At 35.1% G+C, this 20315-nt stretch overlaps 1 long non-coding RNA gene across 2 annotated transcripts; it reads left to right on the forward strand.

Annotated features, from left to right (window-relative positions):
* Positions 1-114: 114 nt before the first annotated feature.
* Positions 115-6537, forward strand: LOC137394704 (uncharacterized). 2 transcript variants are annotated; one of them, XR_010978352.1, is made up of 4 exons: positions 115-230; positions 2875-2965; positions 5408-5550; positions 5848-6537. It is a non-coding gene; the product is annotated as an uncharacterized lncRNA (long non-coding RNA). The 2 variants fall into 2 exon arrangements; XR_010978351.1 differs by lacking the exon at positions 115-230 and having other exon boundaries at positions 2424-2965.
* The last annotated feature ends 13778 nt before the right edge of the window (positions 6538-20315 follow it).

Raw genomic sequence — 20315 nt, forward strand, 5'->3', positions numbered from 1 at the left:
GTAAACTGAAAAAACGTCGTAAAACCACGGTTATGGAAGACCAAGCGAGTCATACTTAACGCCGAATACCTGTTGGAGATTCAGACAAGTTGGTGATTTTTTTCTGAAACTACCGATGTGGTTACCGCTGCCTATACTCATGATTTTGTGTTAAAACTGCTAAAAGAGTTCTGAATAAATATTGCCGAGTGATTTATTCACTACTAATGGACGTGATTTGACGCTATTTGGTAAGAAACCTCAAATTGTTGATCAGTTACAAAACTGCCTTACACAAAGCCACTGCACACTCGCAGACCTGCAAAAATGGTGCCCGAAGGGTTGAAATCAACTTGATATCGAATAATGAATACCATATTTGCCTTGTGGTGACCGATTTAACTCATGCACTACTATAAGCCCCTCTGTGGGGCTTACAGACAATTTAAATCAGACGGAAGCCCCTCACTGGAGCTTTTTTATATTATGTGGTTTGGTTCTCTTTTTGTAGCTACAAGTGAATGGATTCAAATTTTCTTGGTTCAAATGCTTAGTATGGAGACTATTGTAGTGTGTGCTCATGTGAAACTGACAGTAAAGGATTCTTATAAGTATTATATATATAGCATTTGTATTCATTTCATGTGAAACGTTAATTGCGGATGATTCCCAACATCTATAAGCACAAAAGCTCTGAAACGCGCTCGTAGAGAGCATACGAATTTCATCGCATCTGACGAAGACTTGCCTTGTTTGGCCTGACCCATTTTGTGAGCAGCTGTTTGAATGGCTTTTGTTGATACAAATTAATTATGTTCAACCTAAAATGAATTACATAGTAAATAAGTTGAAGACTCTTTTATGAGAAAGAGATTTTGAGGTGATTTTTTTGTGAGCAGTACATCATGTTTATGTTACACAACTATTTATTGTACTGACTGAAAAGAAAAACGAAGTTGCAAGTTGTCAGTCAAGACTCAATAAACATTTTTTATTTACAGCATAAAACTTTGTTGAGTCCAAAAATAATCCATCAGACAACAAGCAAAGCAACCTTTTCACTTCTAACATTCCTTGCAAAAAAACATAATTTTCAGTGATTTGTCTGCTAATATGTTACACAATTCTAAGAAAATTTACCTTTGCCAAAATTATTTAAGCATTGCCAAGGGGAAGTAACTTTATGCGGATCCATGGTCTATTCTAGCAGATACATGTAGACTAATTATTATGACATGACCATGTAGTAACTGTAATTTTTAATTTCTGTAATTTATCTAATTGTAATTTTTACAATTTGATATAAATGAGATAATCTCTCTTCGAGTTAAATTCAACAACAAGATTGCATAAAGGTTTGGAAATTTTTTTGAAGGTGCATCCCCCTTTTTCTTATTTTGTAAAGAGCAAATCTGACAATACAACAATCATTTCAACGGGTATGTGAACTGACTGTTTGATATAGCCGTGTAATTGCCTTCAAGCTGTATAAATCATCTATGTGAGAATTTTCTGCAAGTTGACAGGCTCGGTTACGATGGTTGTTTCTTGTGTCATTACTGACCAATGCCCCAGATGGGCACAAACTATTTTGTAATTGCAAAAGGAAGATTTGTTTAGTAAATTGACAATGTCATATAAGCAAGCTAATAACAATAACTGAACACTTCATTGTTTTGTTAATTATTTGTAATATCTACTGTGACAAGCAACGACAAAAACTGAGCCAAAGGTTTCAAAAGAACAGTGAATATCACACTGTATTATTTAACACTGTTTACGAAAACCTACAATAGGTGTTCTCGTCATTTCATGAACAAAAAATAAGATTGTTATATATGACCTATTGTTAAAGGTTGACTTGCAACAAAATTCACATTACAGTTATTCGATATCAAAAGATTCACCATGTCTTATTCTGTTGTGTTGTAGGTGCAAATTATATGGGAATGTGATTAAAAGCTTTTAAAAGCTAAAAAAACCAACAGTTAATCGCAGCCACATGAGACCACCGTAGTTTGAATTCTCTTTCCAAAGCGGCTCAAATGGGACGTAGTTATTACAGGATGGTTTCTGTTTACACTTTCATGCAACCTCATTCATCGAAATATTTTCACAAATATATTTCACACATTCAATAAAACTAGGTCTATTGTTCTTACGCGTCTATTTTATCGTCATTGTAATGCAGTCACTTTTAGCTCTGATATATTATAACTTACCGTAAAAAGTCGTTAAACTTTCTATCCTTAGTTCGAAGGCGTACATATCATTGTCTGATAATCATGACGAGCCTGTTGGTCACATGTGATATTCGAAAATTGCTGCAAAAATTATTTGCGAAGTATTGGGTCACATGATCAGATTACGACTTGACGATCAGATCTAGCCAAAACAAAATTGAAAGTAACGAGCATCTATATTTGATATGGGGTCTTCGGTAAAACCCGAAGTGTTTGTCATAAACTAGTGCTACGATAAGTTTTATATGGAGCTTTTTATTGGCCTTTCAATTCACATGAGAACATCACGTAACAAGACAATAACCAAACTGTCAGAACTACGTCAGAGAAATAAACAGATTCCAATTTACGGCGGCTTTTCGTTTTTGAGCTTTCAAGAGCTTGTAATCACAATTTATTGCAGCTTCAGTGGTAGTGTCTGCCTTTGAATTTTGAGCTAATATAATCGTGCATTGTGGTGCCATTTTGTGAAGCGACCAGCATTTGTAATCTTTAGTTACACACCCCATGAATACTTGTCATTGTGAAACAAAGGAACTCATCATGTTATTCAACTTCTATATTAGTATTTATGCATCCTGTCTTAACAGTATTATACACCTCTTACATAACCACTCATCCCCTTTTATTTAACCATTTCTGATGTGATTAGGAAACAGCTTTCTGGACTCTTGCTAGCTAGCCGGGGCATGGCTCTCGTGGTGGATATGGAGAGAGAGCCTGGGACACATAGCGAAAAAAAGGTAAGATAACTTCTGCAAAACGAGCGACATATGTTACATATGACGCTCAGACTGATACTAATGGAAGCGTGTCGTTAGATTCGTATCTCACGATTTATTAGATGTGGCGCGTTTAAAAGCCTATTGTCACGGTAACGTGACTTGATCTAGTAAAAAGCGCTATTTTTTTGATAGGCTGGGTGGTTACGAAATACCTCGTTTGATAATAAAACGATAGGAACCATAGGCCACTATTCTCTTGCGTTTTCACGTTAGCAGTTTCATTTCCTATACTGATAAAAATGAAGCGATTCAAAAGTTACTATCAAAGCTAGGCATAGTCACACTGAGATCAAAACAGTCTCAAGCTTTACAACATATTATCGCAGGTCTTGACCAATTTATAATTATTCCTACTGGCTTCGGAAAGAGTATTTGCTTTCAGATGGCACCGTTTTGCAGTGGTAGATCCGAGTTGTTCATAATAACTGTCGCGAATAATAATACTCGTGAGTAAAATAAAACTGAGATTACTTTTTACTAGATAAACTTTTCTTTACTAGCAGCGTGCAATTCATTTTTGTTGTTCTTATGCTATTCGTTTGCTATGTTTGTATTGTTATTGTGAATTTTTTTTATTCAATTGATTCAATTTTTTATTATAATTAAATCAAAACATAATGAATTGAACATATGAAATAATATAACTGTCGTTATTGATTTATTATGCAACCAACATTTCATACTTACTAACCAGCATTTGTTTGCTGCCAATTCAGATTAAAAATAATACATATTACTCGCGTAGATCATAAATAAGACCGTCACATGATACTCCTTCGGAAATAACGATTGTGATATTAGCGACTTCAGAAGTCGGCTTTTAGAGTTGTCTTCTCCGCGTGTTGCGATGTGTCCCAGGCTCTCTCTCTCCCAATCCCCACGAGAGCCATGCCCAGGCTACTTGCTAGCCTTACTGCCTAGGAAGCTTTGCAGCGCCCAATCGTCTGTGATCTACGGATGTGACGATTGCCTGACTGATTAGGCAAACATATATAAGCCAGTGTAGATCAGAAACAATTCGAACTCCATATTTTACTCACGCTCTACGTATCACTCTGCTCTTGTATCACTCTTTATATTTTTAGACTTGCGCAATGAGCATCGGCCATTGAATTGATTAGCCTTCATATATTTTATGTTTTTGCAATTGAAAGTTTGAATTTTTAATAAATATATTCTGTTTTAAAGTTTTTTAACTAAAACAAACCAGTCTAATTCTTGACATTAAATCTACACCTAAAATACAGTCCTTTATAAATTCGCAAATCATAAACCAACTACTTGAACCACCAATCCAGCACTTATAGTTAATAATCCTTTAAACAGAGGGTCATTACAATTTCTATGTCATCAGTCAACTATTCAATTGACAAGTTCATTACTGAAGCAGCATGTTTGTGGTGGTTGTAGATAGTAGTTTGTGATTTTGCTGCCAGCAACTTTCTAACAGCAAATTGTTTCCAGCAAAACTGTTGAAAATCTGAGTGTATTGATTTTAACTATATACATTGTATAATAACCGCAAGTACATCACTAACTTCCATACTATACTCCACACAAGTTGCTTGTAAAACTGTGTATCTCATAACTGAATATTGTAAGATGGCAGATCTCTTCATGAGTGTTTCTATTGTATTCTCAAAAATCTGGTTAATCATTGATTGGCTTGGTTTGCTGAGCATTAGTATATTTGTCAGACTTATTATTGTTGGCATAGGCCTGAAATCCTCAATTGCTTTATTTGTTTTCTCTATAAAACATGTTATAATGGAACTCTATACATAACAACCCAAAGGTAGTAAATGTGTTTTATTTTATAATTTTAAAAGTATAGCACTATGATTCTTCGTCTTAACTTATTAGTATGCTGGACTTGGTAGATGGTATCGAAATCTGCAAGCAAACACATTAACAATCAAATATTTTACAGAATAGGAGAATGTGTTCTAAAAATGGTAACTACCCTTGTTGCTAAGCTCGCACCTATTTTTTGGATCAGCTTTAAAATGGCTTTTTTGCTAGAAAAACAGCAATACTGTTTTTAGTGCTTTTTGATTCAACTTAACTAGCCCATGTTAATTACATTTACTGTGACTAGCATGCTCACTTATCACCACTTGCGACTCTACTACATGCCATTCAGCCACCTAAATGCTGAGTATTATTTAATGTCATACGGCAACCAGCTTTATGGATGCAAAGCTTTTATGTGAATTTAATAATATTTTAAAAATTAATTGCTATTAAATCTAAGTGGTAGGTACAATGGCTGGTTTGGAAAATTTTGGCACAGTATTCCGATGTCACTCATGAAAAGATCCTGAGACCTACCGAAATTTATTAAAAATAGCATTCTTTGCAATTGTGTTATGCAATTAAAACTTGATTTTAATGACACAGATGGCTCCTGCCCCTACTTCTCTCATCTAAACCAAGAAAGAGTCATGTAGAAGGTGACGATGACTTCCATGATGATTTGGAATCAAGCGAACAGCTGGAAATCGAACTGTCAAGGTCTGGCTCGAACATAGTGGAGTGCATCGGTAGGTAAATATGACCAATATATCCAGGTTTTCTACAAAACAAAATATCTGGCACACATTGCAGCCTTGCTGCATATGCTAAACTGCATGGCTGCTCATATTGTGGCGCATAATTTGGGTATATAAATGTCTTTTGGTATTAGCTACTTTCACTTATTGTTAGTGTATAAAGCAGATATACAGAAAGCAGAGTGTTTTGAAATAATACTGCAGCAGATCAGCGATATGTAGTTAAATTTATTTTATGGTTGATACGTATGCTTTTTATAATAATATTAGCATATGATATTTATTTAGCAGGTTATGAGGTACAGAGCTTAAAACTCAACTGCAATGACTGCACCAGCTTTATAGCCTCCTGTCCAGGTTTACGCATCAGGGGATGATGCGATACTAATCAGTGTAAAAGATAGAGGTGGTCTGTTTACACCTCATCCTGTCATCACAAAGATATGTCTAGGCTCAGAACTGAGCATACGGCAGGGTGTCGACTTACAAGGAATCACTGCAGACATACACAAGCTGGTGGTCACTAAAACTCTTTCATCGGTTTTACAAAGCAATTTGCATCAGGGATTTCCATGCTCGTTCCACTGCACAGCGCAACGTTAGTTAAAATATCACCTCCAGATATTTCAGGATTATAATTCATCAGGAGGCTACAAAGGTAGCAGCTAACAAGGGAATCTCAGATCAAGGCTCAGCCGACTGGTCGTCTTTAGTCATGTGTAGCCTTTCACAGTATGTCTAGAAAAGTGTACCATTTGTCGTTTGTTTTCTACGAGTTTGCTGATGCTGTTTGCATAACACCCAAGACCCAACATTTATATTCATGGCAGACTGCAATCAGCGTACGATGTACCAGTGTGTATGCATTTGAAATCAGTTTGTACACCTAGCTATCTGACATGTTAGCCCATAGCATATGGCAACATTGATAATTTTGCAATATCTTTTGGAATACATGTGCATCAATATACACTTTGACTCGCACTTTTTATATGAAATATTCAACTTTATGTTTATAAATTTGCAGGGTAGGAAATACATAGTGTATAAGCGTTGTATCTAAAATTTGAAACAAATATTTTGTGTGCTTTAGTAGTTATATCGAATCACATGTAGCAACAAAAATGTCTCTTGATTCTTTCAGTGTAAACAATGATGACTCACTTGCCTGACCAGCTGCAAGTGAACAAAGCATTGCCCTTCTGTCACAAAGCATGCGGCTATTTATGTAGGACATCACGGCTTTGCATTGCCCAGTCTCCTATAGCTAATAGGCTCGTAAATGTCACCTTCAAGAAAGGGTAGTGAGCTTCAGCCAGCGCATTGGCATTTAAAATACACCAAAGGTCAAGCTGAGAATTAAACATGAGTAGCAGTACGCAGACCAACACACACAGGCACACATGCATATTGAGCTATCCCTGCTACTTCACTCTGTATGGGGTATAAGTGGTAACATCACTTATGAGTTCAATATAGTGTCAGGGTCAGTCATGTAGTAGGACACTCCCCTGGTCATGAATATAATCTCCAACATATCTATGGCAAAACAGTCTTCAGCCATTTTGCAGCTGTTTAACTATGTGAATACAATTGTGAGAACTTTGCAAATTTTATGCAATTCAAGTTAGTTTATTTTTATCCTACAAAGTTCTGATCAGACATCAGCTGTAATCAGCAATTTGGATTTAAATGCTCTCTGTTGTGTCCTTATGAGGCTTACAGCGTACCCGTGGTTTTATAGGACTATTTTGACTATTAGGACTAAAAATGGCTTGAGACAGCTGGAACAAACATTAACTGAACCAAAATGAATCGAACAATATTAGAGCATGAGCGTTTAATTAATCTAGCAAAAGGGCTACCCAAATATTGCAGCAGTAATATTAGGTGCTCAAAATTAGCCAGTTCAACCTTCTTAGGAGGGTTTTTGACATACACTATTTTCCCATGATGGGCAGTGCTTCGGAGTTGCGCCCTTTCCGAATCATGGAAAAGGCGTCTTCGCACTGAAATCACTGCGCACTGATCAGTGCGAAGTCTGTGCAAATTTGCAACAAGGAAACAGCAACTGCGCAGTGGCTGCACATATCTCCCATGCCATGAAAACGGATTCTTCGAGGGCCATGAAATAGTACAAAAGCTATCCTGCTAATCTTGTTTTTTTCTAATCTGATTTTCTTTCACCTATATTTAATTATGGTCTGCGCTCACAAGGATGAGGTGATTACTTTCCCAGACTTTGTTATCGATGCCAACACCTTTCGAGAAACAGGAGGCACGTCCTAAATAACGTTTAAATAATATATTGCTTAAAAAATTCTTATTAAAAATATATTACTTTGCAAAAATTGTGTTAAGTTTTGTAAAACATTGTGATTGTGTATTGTAAATAAAAGTATAATGATGACAGAGGCATAAAAAGATCTTTTCTGATGTTCGGTATCCATGATCGATTCAATTTCTCCATCAGGCGATTCGATTTATACAATGTCTCTTCTCTGGCTAATTTGCTGAAAACCGCTGCGCAGCGTGGTAACGTGTCAATCCCTTCGACTTCGGAGTGGGGCTGCATCGCAGTACTGCGCACCATGGAAACATAGTTATAGTCCTTTTAACATTGCCCTAACAATAGACCGATCTTTAAACAGAGCAGCTCGTTTATTGTGAACGATATTTGCAATAAGGTTTCCTTTTATACATTTGGAAAATTTGCAGGTATTTTATAACCATAAAACAGCTAAAGATTTTTGCTTAGATTTTAAAATAACCTATCTAAAGTTTTTTTTTAATTCTGCAACTGAATAAAGCATTGTTGCAGAAAACAGTGATATCTTGTAGAGAAGTTGTTTTCATTGCATGAAGCAAGACTAAAGCTGAATAAGGATACTTCATTAATAATAATTTTGTTTGTGTTTTAAAGAGCATTGTTAAATATTAAAATGGTTTTCTATTCTGTGCTAAAGTTTTGCATGCAAACAATAAAATAGAAGGAACTTAAATGACAACATAGGTGAAACAAATGCAGGCCTCGATTGAGTAAAATGTTGGTGTATTGTACCTAAGTTCACTTGAAATGTAGAAAAGAGTAAATTGAATGTAATAAAATCCTGCAAAAGTGCTCTCAACTTCAATGAGAAATTAGTACGAGTGACTGCGCGTTACAATCAGAGAATATAAATAATTAAGCATTGTGCTATGTACACACTGTACTCTGCAATCGAGCGTTTCAATAAACACTTGCTGATGTGGATTTAACACCAGGCTTGACCTCATAGGTCAAGTACTAGCCTAATTAATGACTCAATAAATAGCCAAGCAGTCTTGTCCCCGCTAAGCTTAGCAGCAATGATTCGGAAGGTTGGCACATTGAGACTGCTGAAATGGAAATAAAAACGACTGAATCGTGAAAATGTTTTTAATGTGATTGTCATCGATATTCTAATGCACATTAATAACACTAGTGCCGTTTCCATAATTGGCAAGAACAATGGATTCGATAATGTTTTGTAGATCGCAAAACTCGCTTAGCTTGCGGATTTATGCCGTTTCTATGACGCAGATAACTTGTGGATTGGCTCAGTTTGCAAATTATGAGCGTCATGGAAACGCAGCTATTGTCTGTTAATTCTCTAGCATGTTGAACTCTTCTCTAGTTGAGCTTTAAGAGATAAGCGAATTAATCACATCCTTCAAATAGCACTACAGTAGACGGTCTCACTGTCAAGGACTGTTACACAGGCTGAGGATGTCTGACTGCTAACACGAGCTCAGTCCGTTGACTATCTTTGCGTTGACTATCTATGCCATCTCACCGTGCGGCGCATGGGCCATCATCCTAACCATAATGTTTTGGAATGTTGCATATATGTTACAGCCATTCTGAAAATAGAAATACACACAAATTTTTATTAATCATTTTGATACTTATTGTGGCTACAACATATAATGGCACTGTTTTGAAGCTGTCTTCCATTATAGTTGCAGCTGTGTCAAAGGTTGGCTTGCAATAAAATTCACATTACAGTTATTTGGTATTAAAAGATTCACCTTGTCTTACTCTGTTATGTTGTAGGTGCAAAATATGTGAAAAGGGATTACAAGCTCTTAAAAGCTCAAAAACGAAAAGCCGCCATAGCTTAGAATCACTTTATTTCGATGACGTAACCATGAAGTTTGGTTATTGTCTTGTCACGAATGTTCTCACGCGAATTGAAAGGCCAATACAAAGCTCAATATAAAACTTATCGTAGTATTAGTTTATGACAAACACTTTGGGTTTTACCAAAGACCGCATATCAAATATAGATGCTCACTACTTTACAGTTTTGCTTCGGCCTGGTCTAATAGGCAAGTCATAATCTGATAATGTGACCCAACACTTCGCAAATAAATTTTGCAGCGCTTTTTGATCATCAAAAGTGACCAACAGGCTCGTCATGATTATCAGACAATGATATGTACTCCTTTGGGGTAAGGTTAAAATATTTAATGAACTTTTGCGATAAGTTATAAGATATCAGTGCTAAAAGTGACAGCATTACAATGATGATAAAACTGACGCGTAAGAACAATAGACATAGTTTGATTGAATGCGTGAAGTATATTTGTGAAAACATTTTGACGAATAAGATTGCATGAAAGTGTAAACAGAATCCATCTCTCACAACTACATCACGTTTGAGCCGTTTTGGAAAGGGAATCCAAACTACGGCGGTCTCGTGGGGCTGTGATTTTATGTTCGTTTTTGAGCTTTTAAGAGCTTGTAATCACATTTCCACATCTTTTGCACCTACAACACAACAGAGTAAGACATAGTGAATATTTTCATATCAAATAACGGTAATGTGAATTTTGTTGCAAGTCAACATTTAACAACTAAACACCTGGCCAGACATTTAGTTGTGCTGCCAAAATAGATGACTATGGTATATTTAAACCCACCAGTCTCATGTGCATCGCATCTCCATCATTCGCTCATTGAGCAATGCTATGGCTGTCCCAAAGTAGGTATTATTCATGGAGTAAGCTCTATGACTGCATGAACAGTAATCAATCAAAAGTTTACTATTTTAGTCATGTTTACCAGTTTGCCTCTTCGCTATGACATCACTCAATAGGCTTACAGTGGAAATGTCTTACGGTGTGTTTACACTGCAGCAACTACTATCAATTTTAGTTGCACATGAAATTGGCTGCAATCACATAGCTGCAACTTCCTACAACTCCACCGATGATTGCACAGTAAAATTTTAGATTTACCAGACTTATTTGTTTTTTGAAACATGTAAACAGTTAGAATTTATATTTTCGAAGCTTGATGCAGTTGCACGAGTGCATTGGGCGGAGTCATTGACTATCTTTGACATCAAACATCTTTGTAAGCTTTTGCCCTTACAGATGTTGTTACCCGCAGCTAAAGCTTGGAACATCAGCAGAATTTATAACAGAATCTTTGTGATTGCTTTTGTCATGTTATGGAGGATTTTGTTCACCCAACCTCAGACAAGCTGACTATTTTACAGCGCTTACTGCTTGCTGTTTGAATTTTTCACCTTTATTGCTCTTCTATATGAATAAACATGTTTCACCAATCATTGCAAATGCTAGTTGACTTTGATCATGTCTCATCGCTTTTCTTCTTTTCACAGTGTATGACTTAGTATGAGGCTTCCTAGTTCATCTACTAGCAAAGTTATGGTAGGGATACTTAACAATCACTTTCAATACGTCTACTTCATTTAAAAGCTACAGAGTGACAAATCTAAACATCTGAGGTATGCATGAGTTGACATTAACTGACTTGCCCTTAATTTGATTATGGAGCAAACTTTGAAGGCATGGTATCAAATGAAACCATATACATGTACCTCTGAAAGGTGTTATGAGGTCACTTAAGTTAAAGTTAAACTAAGCCAAAATAAATTTGGGCCTACAAAAACAACACTTGAGCTAAGGTTAAAATGGTCCGCTGCTTCTGTAAAAAGTATTCACAAAATTAGCCATTATTCTTCTTTGAGGTAGGTTTTCAGATAATATGTCACATATTTCAAACATTCATCTTGTTCATTGCTAATAAGACTAATATGCTCATTGCTAATATGATTAATTTATCTTTGCAAAACATTCCAGTTCATTAGAACATTGTCAAGACATGCACAACGCTTCATTTATTACTAAGTGAATGCCCTGCGTTGCAAGGGTAATAGAACTGCTTATAAACACTACATTACCTACTACATTACAATTACAGTACATTATCTGCAACTGTTTATAAGTTGTTTTATTACCCCTGCAATGCCAGGCATTCAGCTAGTGAGGCTATGAGCCCTGAAGCTAGATGGTAATTATTATCATTGCTATAACAGGACTACACTTAGACACAGATTAATATATATATATATATATATAAATATATATATATATATATATATTGTAATGGCTTGGCCCGGTAGCTGAGCCAGCCTTACTATCCTAACAAGCCGGTGCAGCCTGAACTCTGGGCCTTCCCCTCGTCGGCCTGCCTGACACACCTAGTGGTCTGATCAGGCCACGGCTGGTTGCCCCAATCTCAGGCTCACTTGGAACGCTAACACAGCCTGCTCTCTGAGACCCTATCTAGGCTAGTCTAGGTTCCGGGCTAGCTTACTGTAGGGCCTGATCTCTAATGCTATGGCATTTCTGATCAGGTCCTGTTGTAGCGTAGCCAACCCTTAGCCTTCCTTAGGTATCTCCCAAGCAGTCCATACTTGAAGCTAGATCAGTTTTGGTAGAATGGTCCTGACTAAGCCACCCAGGCAGGCATAAACGTGATCAGTCGGTGTGAGTGAATTTAGCCTATTTATTATATATAATCATGAATACATGTTGCACAGCGTCGCCCACTTACATAATGATTACATAACACCTAATTACGTTGCGGCAGGCCTGTGAGGCAGGCCTAGATATGCAGTGTTACATAATAGGGTATAATAGAAAAGCACACATAAGGTTGTAATACAGAACATTGATATCTAAGGATAAGAGCATAGTTAATACATTTGTCTAGTCCTCCACGATATATATATAAAAAAAATTGTTTCCACACCCCGGATAGTTGATTGCTGTTGGTATTTGGGCAAGCCACATTTTATGCGCCGGTGTTATTGCGCCCAGTGCCCCAATGACTACTGGGATTACAGTTGTTCTTACATTCCAGCATTTTTCAATTTCTTCTCCAGAAAGGGAGATATTTATATATCTATATATGTATCTATTTATATATCTATTTATGTATGTATATAATTATATATATATATACATATATATATACATACATATATACATATATATATATATATATATATATATATATATATATATATATATATATATATATATATATATATATATATAGACTGTTGTTTATTCATTAGGCTCAGCTTACTTTTGTAGTCTATCAAGAATCACATGTAAGCCCATGTCTATTATTTTAGTGACATCTGTGATTGACTGGTTTAGAACATCAACTAGCCAGATATGCAAAAAAAACCAGAAAATAAACGCTCCATTTGCAGATTATGGTTATGTACATAGTGTTGACACAAAATTTTGCATAAAACACGCAAATAAAATCACATGGAAAATGATAGCAAGTAGGCAAGCAAAAACCAAATGTGTTGACAAGCCTGAACAATGATGTTGTGTCTTCTAATATACAACCCTGATTCCTAAAGCTAAGAGCTGTCTGATGTGGACTACTGAGCCGTAGCGATACTAACTGGTAGTCTAAACATTTTACTTGAACATTATCTTTATGGTAAATGGATTATAATATACCTTAAATGCACAAACCCTATTACCCAAACAGACAATAGAAAAACCATTTGTGGTTGCATTGTACTATAGCCATTTTGCTTAGTATCCAATCTACATATGATGTATTTTAACAATTCTAAAGCCAAATTAATCTAGCTTATCCTTCAGGGTCCTATTGGGATCTGAACTGCAACATGATAAAAATGAATTTTTTTAAACTAATTTAATGTGAACTTGTTAAAGATTTTCATAAACATGACTTGACTTGGAGCTCTCTACATGCACATGTATTTTTCTGTGTAATGCAAAAACACTGATTCAGTTCAAGCATGTACTCAGCTGCAATCTATTTCAATAACAGATTACCCAGTTTTTTCCAGTTAGAGTTTTCCCTCCTTGGAAGGTTGCATCTATGAGGTGTTAATCATGCCTCATAGCATTTCTTTAGAATTACTAGCAATTATCTGATACAACCTCCGGTAACTTCTCTTACTGCACCCTAAAACTTATGCTTAGTACCATGTGATTCTGCAAAAGAGTTGAAACCTGACAACAACAGAAGCTATGAAACATCCTGATAAAATACACCACAGTATAACAACTCCTTACCAGGTCTTTAGTATAACTACTAAATTGATGAAAACTGCCATATTTGGTAAAATCATCATTTATTATTATTCTAACATTATGACAGTACTAAATTATTTAGCGGAATGAAAGGTATATACTTTCGATACTATGTTATGCAAATAAAATGTATGAATAAATCGAGTATTGAATAGTAATTTGAAAGTATTCAAACAATGTTGTTTTGGTATAATAAATCAAAACTCAAACCAAAAATGTTTAAAAATATTACACAGGCTCACAACAGCAGACTCAAGTCTTTTGAAATAATTTCAACAAAATACATTTTTAATTAATTGGTTGAAAACATTTAACTTACAAAACAAAATGTAAACATGAAAAATTTGTTTAAAATGTACTAATACACATATTAAACTTACTTGTATTTCGTCTATATAATTTGTAAAAGCTTTTAATGATAAAAAAACAAATATCTGGCAAGCCAATTGAATTATCGTTTTTGGAATTTCAGTATTTAATGCTACAATTTTTAAAACCTTGCCATAGTATTATTAATTCTCCTAAAACATATCAGTTGATGTTACACACATAGAATCAAAGTACTTGTTAATAAATTGTCGTTTGTCAATTTATATAAAGACTGTTTTTTGCATCATCATTACTTCTAAGAACTACAATTGTAGCTGAATGCTTTATGCCTATTTACCAAATGTATATGTAGAACAGTCTAAACAGATGCAACTACTGTGAACTAGTAAGTGCTGCAGCTTTATAACCTCGTTACATTTATATTACTGCTACACTTTCCTCTTTAGAAACTCTTTGTTTGCATTCAAACTTCTTTGCGTTGGCCTGTTATCAAATTAGCTAATGTTTTACTTTTTCAGCGCTCTCTGAAGTTAGTACCAGTATCAGTTGGTATTATTTTTGAAATTTGCTCTTTTCAACTATATTTGCATTTATCTCAAATTTTTAACAGGTTACTAATGAGGTTTTAACTACATTACTAATGAGTTTATGGTCAAAACGCATACAGCGGTAGTCTGTCATTCTTGCTAACAACTTTGTAGTATTATTTTACATACCTAGTATTTAGGATCTTCAGTTAATAGCATCTATAAACTGTATGCGAAGTGAATACAGTGTCTTTCTTTTTGTGAATTTTAGCAAGTCAATAATCGTACTTTCCATTTTATTGACTACTGCAGTTTAACTATGTTAGTTTCAAAAAACTGCAAGCATCAACTATTATAGCAATTTAATAAAAACGAGTTAATGTGAAACTAAAAGTTGTCCTTCTGTTAAAGCGTAATGGTACAACTCCCAAATTATTAAAACATCACTTGAAGTTACTGTATCTTGCTGCAAAATGAGAAGGTAACTTCTATGTAATTTTGTATGCAAAATATAAATATTGTGTGGCATGCTCCGAGCAAATATGTCAACAGCATTGTTGCTTTTAGATGCAAGCTCATAATTTGTTTAAATAGGTTTCTTTCTAAATATTATTGCATATCTCCCAGTTGAAAATTTGGGATCTAGAAGCGACCACTAGCGGTGGAAACCGTCATGGTCAGGATACACTTGCCTGACCATAATGTTCCTGATTGCAACTCATAATTAATCACATTTGGCTAATGTCTAAAACTCTCTGTACCATTGTGCTCGATTTCTCAAAATAATGAATATCGATAGAGCTATTAATAATTCCCATACAAAAATGAGAAAAGTAAAATGATTGCAGACAGCTGTTATGATGAAAAAGACAAATGATTGCTATCAATTGGTTTTAGTCAAAACAATATTTGCATAGGAGGATGGCAAAATGGGTAAAACTAAAATTAATCTTTTTTTTAATGGTTTGTTGTTCGCCTATTTATTAAACTACCAACAAAAGCTCTAATAGAACCAGTTATACAACTATGTACATATGTTACACCATAATGTTATAGCAACATAGCAAGCCAATGTTATACGCATGTTTACACTCCAACATCCCAAAGTAATGTTTTTGTAACATTGCTGGGACATTTATTTGAAAGTAAAAACAATATAACACCATAATGTTCTAACTACATTGCAAGGCAACGTTATATAAATGTTTACGCTGGAACATTCAAAGGTAATATTTTGGGAATATTCCTGGGACATTCATTTGAATGTAAATATGATGTCACACCATAATATTCCAACTACATAGCAAGCCAATGTTATATGAATGTTAACACTCGAACATTCCAGAGTAACGTTCCTGTGACATTTCTGGGACATTCATTTGAAGTTAATGATGATGTCACACCATAATATTCTAGCTACATTGCTAGCCAATGTTATATGAATGTTTTCACTCGAAAATTCCAGAGTAACGTTCCTGGGATGTTCCTAAGACATTCATTTGAAGTTAAATATGCCGTCACACCATAATATTCTAGTTACAATGCCAGCCAACGTTATGTGAATGTTTTTAATTGAACATTCCAAAGTAACGTTCCTGGGACATTCCTAAGACATTCATTTAAAGTTAAATATAATGTGACACCATAATATTCTAACTACATTACAAGCCAATGTTATATGAACATTAACTCTCGAACATTCAAAAGTAACATTCCTGAAACATTGTTGGGACAATTATTTGAATGTAAATATGATGTCACCCCATAATATTCCAGTTACATTTCAAGCCAATGTTATATGAATGTTTTCACTTGAACATTCCAGAGTAACGTTGCTGGGACATTCCTGGGACATTCATTAATAATGTTCGCTAACGACGTTATGATAACGTTTCCAAAGTATATTCCTGTAACATTCTGCTGAACGTTATGATAATATTATTGCACAACATTCTATGCAACGTTCCTGCGACATTGTTGAAACATAATTCCACAATGATCATCAAATAACGTTTGTAGAACGTTATCACAATGTTTTTTTTGGAACGTTATTTCAGCGTAACGTTACGGAACATCCCAGGAATGTCGTTTTTAGTTGGATATCCTGGTGAATGACAGGAGTTGCCCATTGTATTAGCAATTGTGAATGCAGTATAGAGTAGATATGCTGCTTTTACAATTATATTATATTCATGAATAAACTAACTTCTATTCATGAATAAAATATCAAATATATCCTGGGACATTCCTATGAAATTCATTTAAAGTTAAATATGATTTTACACCATAATATTCTAGTTACATTGCAAGCTAATGTTATATGAATGTTAACCCTCGAACATTCCAAATTAACATTTTTGTAACACTGCTAGGACATTCATTTGAAAGTAAAATTGAGGTAACACCATAATATTCCAACTACATTGCTAACCAATGTTATATTAATGTTTGCACTCGAACATTCAAAAGTAACATTCCTGAAACATTGCTAGAAAATTCATTTGAAGTTAAATATGATGTCACACCATAATATTCTAGCTACATTGCTAGCCAATGTTATATGAATGTTTCCACTTGAACATTCAAAAGTAACATTTCTGTAACATTGCTAGGACAATCATTTGAAAGTAAAATTGATGTAACACCATAATGTTCTAACTACATTACAAGCCAATGTTATATGAACATTAACTCTCGAACATTCAAAAGTAACATTCCTGAAACATTGTTGGGGCAATTATTTGAATGTAAATATGATGTCACCCCATAATATTCCAGCTACATTTCAAACCAATGTTATATGAATGTTTTCACTTGAACATTCCAGAGTAACGTTCCTGGGACATTTCTAAGACATTCGTTTGAAGTTAATTATGATGTCGCGCCATAATATTCTAGTTACATTGCAAGCCAATGTTATATGAATGTTAACCCTCAAACATTCAAAAGTAACATTCCTGAAAAATTGCTAGAAAATTCATTTGAAGTTAAATATGATGTCGCGCCATAATATTCTAGTTACATTGCTAGCCAATGTTATATGAATGTTAACCCTCGAACATTCAAAAGTAACATTTCTGTAACATTGCTAGGTCATTCATTTGAAAGTAAAATTGATGTAACACCATAATGTTCTAACTACATTACAAGCCAATGTTATATGAACATCAACTCTCGAACATTCAAAAGTAACATTCCTGAAACATTGTTGGGACAATTATTTGAATGTAAATATGATGTCACCCCATAATATTCCAGTTACATTTCAAGCCAATGTTATATGAATGTTTTCACTCGAACATTCCAGAGTAACGTTGCTGGGACATTCCTGGAACATTCATTTGAAGGTAAATATGACGTCACACCATAATATTCTAGCTACATTGCCAGCCAACGTCATGTGAATGTTTTCACTTGAACATTCCAGAGTAACGTTCCTGGGACGTTCCTAAGACATTCATTTGAAGGTAAATATGACGTCACACCATAATATTCTAGCTACATTGCCAGCCAACGTCATGTGAATGTTTTCACTTGAACATTCCAGAGTAACGTTCCTGGGACATTTCTAAGACATTCGTTTGAAGTTAATTATGATGTCACCCCATAATATTCCAGTTACATTTCAAGCTAATGTTATATGAATGTTTTCACTCGAACATTCCAGAGTAACGTTGCTGGGACATTCCTGGGACATTCATTAATAATGTTCGCTAACGACGTTATGATAACGTTTCCAAAGTATATTCCTGTAACATTCTGCTGAACGTTATGATAATATTATTGCACAACATTCTATGCAACGTTCCTGCGACATTGTTGGAACATAATTCCACAATGATCATCAAATAACGTTTGTAGAACGTTATGACAATGTTTTTTTTAGAACGTTATTTCAGCGTAACGTTACGGAACGTCCCAGGAATGTCGTTGTTAGTTGGGTAGCGTCTAAACAGGTTCTTTAGCAGAGCAAAACCTTTACCCGATGCTATCTGGAAAACATTTTGCTCAAATAATGACACAGACTTTAGTCTCAAAATATTCATACGGATTCCATCATGACTGTCAACAAGTTTTTTTAATTACGTTGAAGTATCAAGATCATGTTAAACAATGAACTAGTACGAGCTAGAACTAGTTACATTTATTAGTTATTGCTATGGTGTTGTTTTCAAAATCTTAACGAAAAAACTGTAAAGGTCTGGAGTAAAAAAATCAACTTCAAAGCAATAATAAAAAATATATTTTTATTGATGTAAACGAATAATATTAGTACCATTTTGTGAAAAATATTTTATTGATCACTTGCTATAATGGACTCATAAAGATCAAAGAATGTCAATGTGGCGGTCAAATAGAGTTGGCATTCAATCAAAGGGTGGTGCTCAACTTTCACCCCTGCTCCTATAATGGTGGCGTTCAAATAAAGGTAGCGTTAACAGAAAGGTTTTACCGTAAGCTATTTACGGCTGTTGAGTAGGTCGGTTGCTAGATAGTAGCAAAAGAGAATGTTGGGACTGTGTTAAAGTACAAAGTGTATTCCTTTGAATAATGTTAGCAAAGAAAAAAAGAGTTGAGAGAAAATAGATGAGAGAGAAAGAAGAAGTGAGGCTAGAAGAGTTACAACAAAAGAGTGGCAAAAGAGGACGAGAGAGAGAAGAGGTAGGCAAAATAAAAACAAAAAAGAGAGGACAAGTGATGGAGCAAATGACAGAAAAAGAGGAGGGTAGAGAAAAAGAGAGGAAAGAACAGGAGGAAGGAGTAAGTGGAGAGGCGGGAAAAGAGAAAAAGTGAGAGAGAGAGAAAGAAAAGGGGAGGAAAGGAGATGGGGCGAGGGTGGGGGAAAGTGAGAGAAAGTGAAATAGTGACCGAGAGTAAGAAAAAGTGAGAGAATGAGAGCGAGGAAGAGTGAGAAAGAGAATGATAGAAAGTGAGAGATAAAGAGTGAAAGAGAGGGAGAGTGAGAGAAAAATAGTTCGAGAAAGTGAGAAAGAGAGTAAAAGAGAAAGAGTTGGAGGGAGTGATAGAGAGAGAGGAAGATAGGCAAAGATAGATATTGAAAAAAAGAGATAGCGAAAGATAGCGATAGACGGCGAAGGATAGTGAGAGATAGCAAGAGAGAGATAGCGAAAGATGGCAATAGATAGCGAATGATAGCAAAAGATAGCAAGAAAGAGAAATAGAAACAGAGAGAGACAGTGAAAAAAAGAGAGATAGTGAGACAGAAATAGAATGAAAGAGAGAAAGAGATAGTGAGAGACTGAGAGAGAAATAGCGAGAGAAAAATAGTGAGAGAGAGAAATAGAAAGAGAGAGATAGCAAAAAAGAAATATAACGGGAAAGATAGCGAGAGACAGCGAGAAAGAAAAGGAAAGATATAGCAAAAGAGAAAAAGTGAGAGAGAGACATAGAAAGAGAGAGAGAGAGAGAGAGAGAGAGAGAGACAGAGAGATAGAGAGATAAAGGGATAGCAAG

The sequence above is a fragment of the Watersipora subatra genome, chromosome 4 (assembly GCF_963576615.1).
Source record: "Watersipora subatra chromosome 4, tzWatSuba1.1, whole genome shotgun sequence".
NCBI lineage: Eukaryota > Metazoa > Bryozoa > Gymnolaemata > Cheilostomatida > Watersiporidae > Watersipora > Watersipora subatra.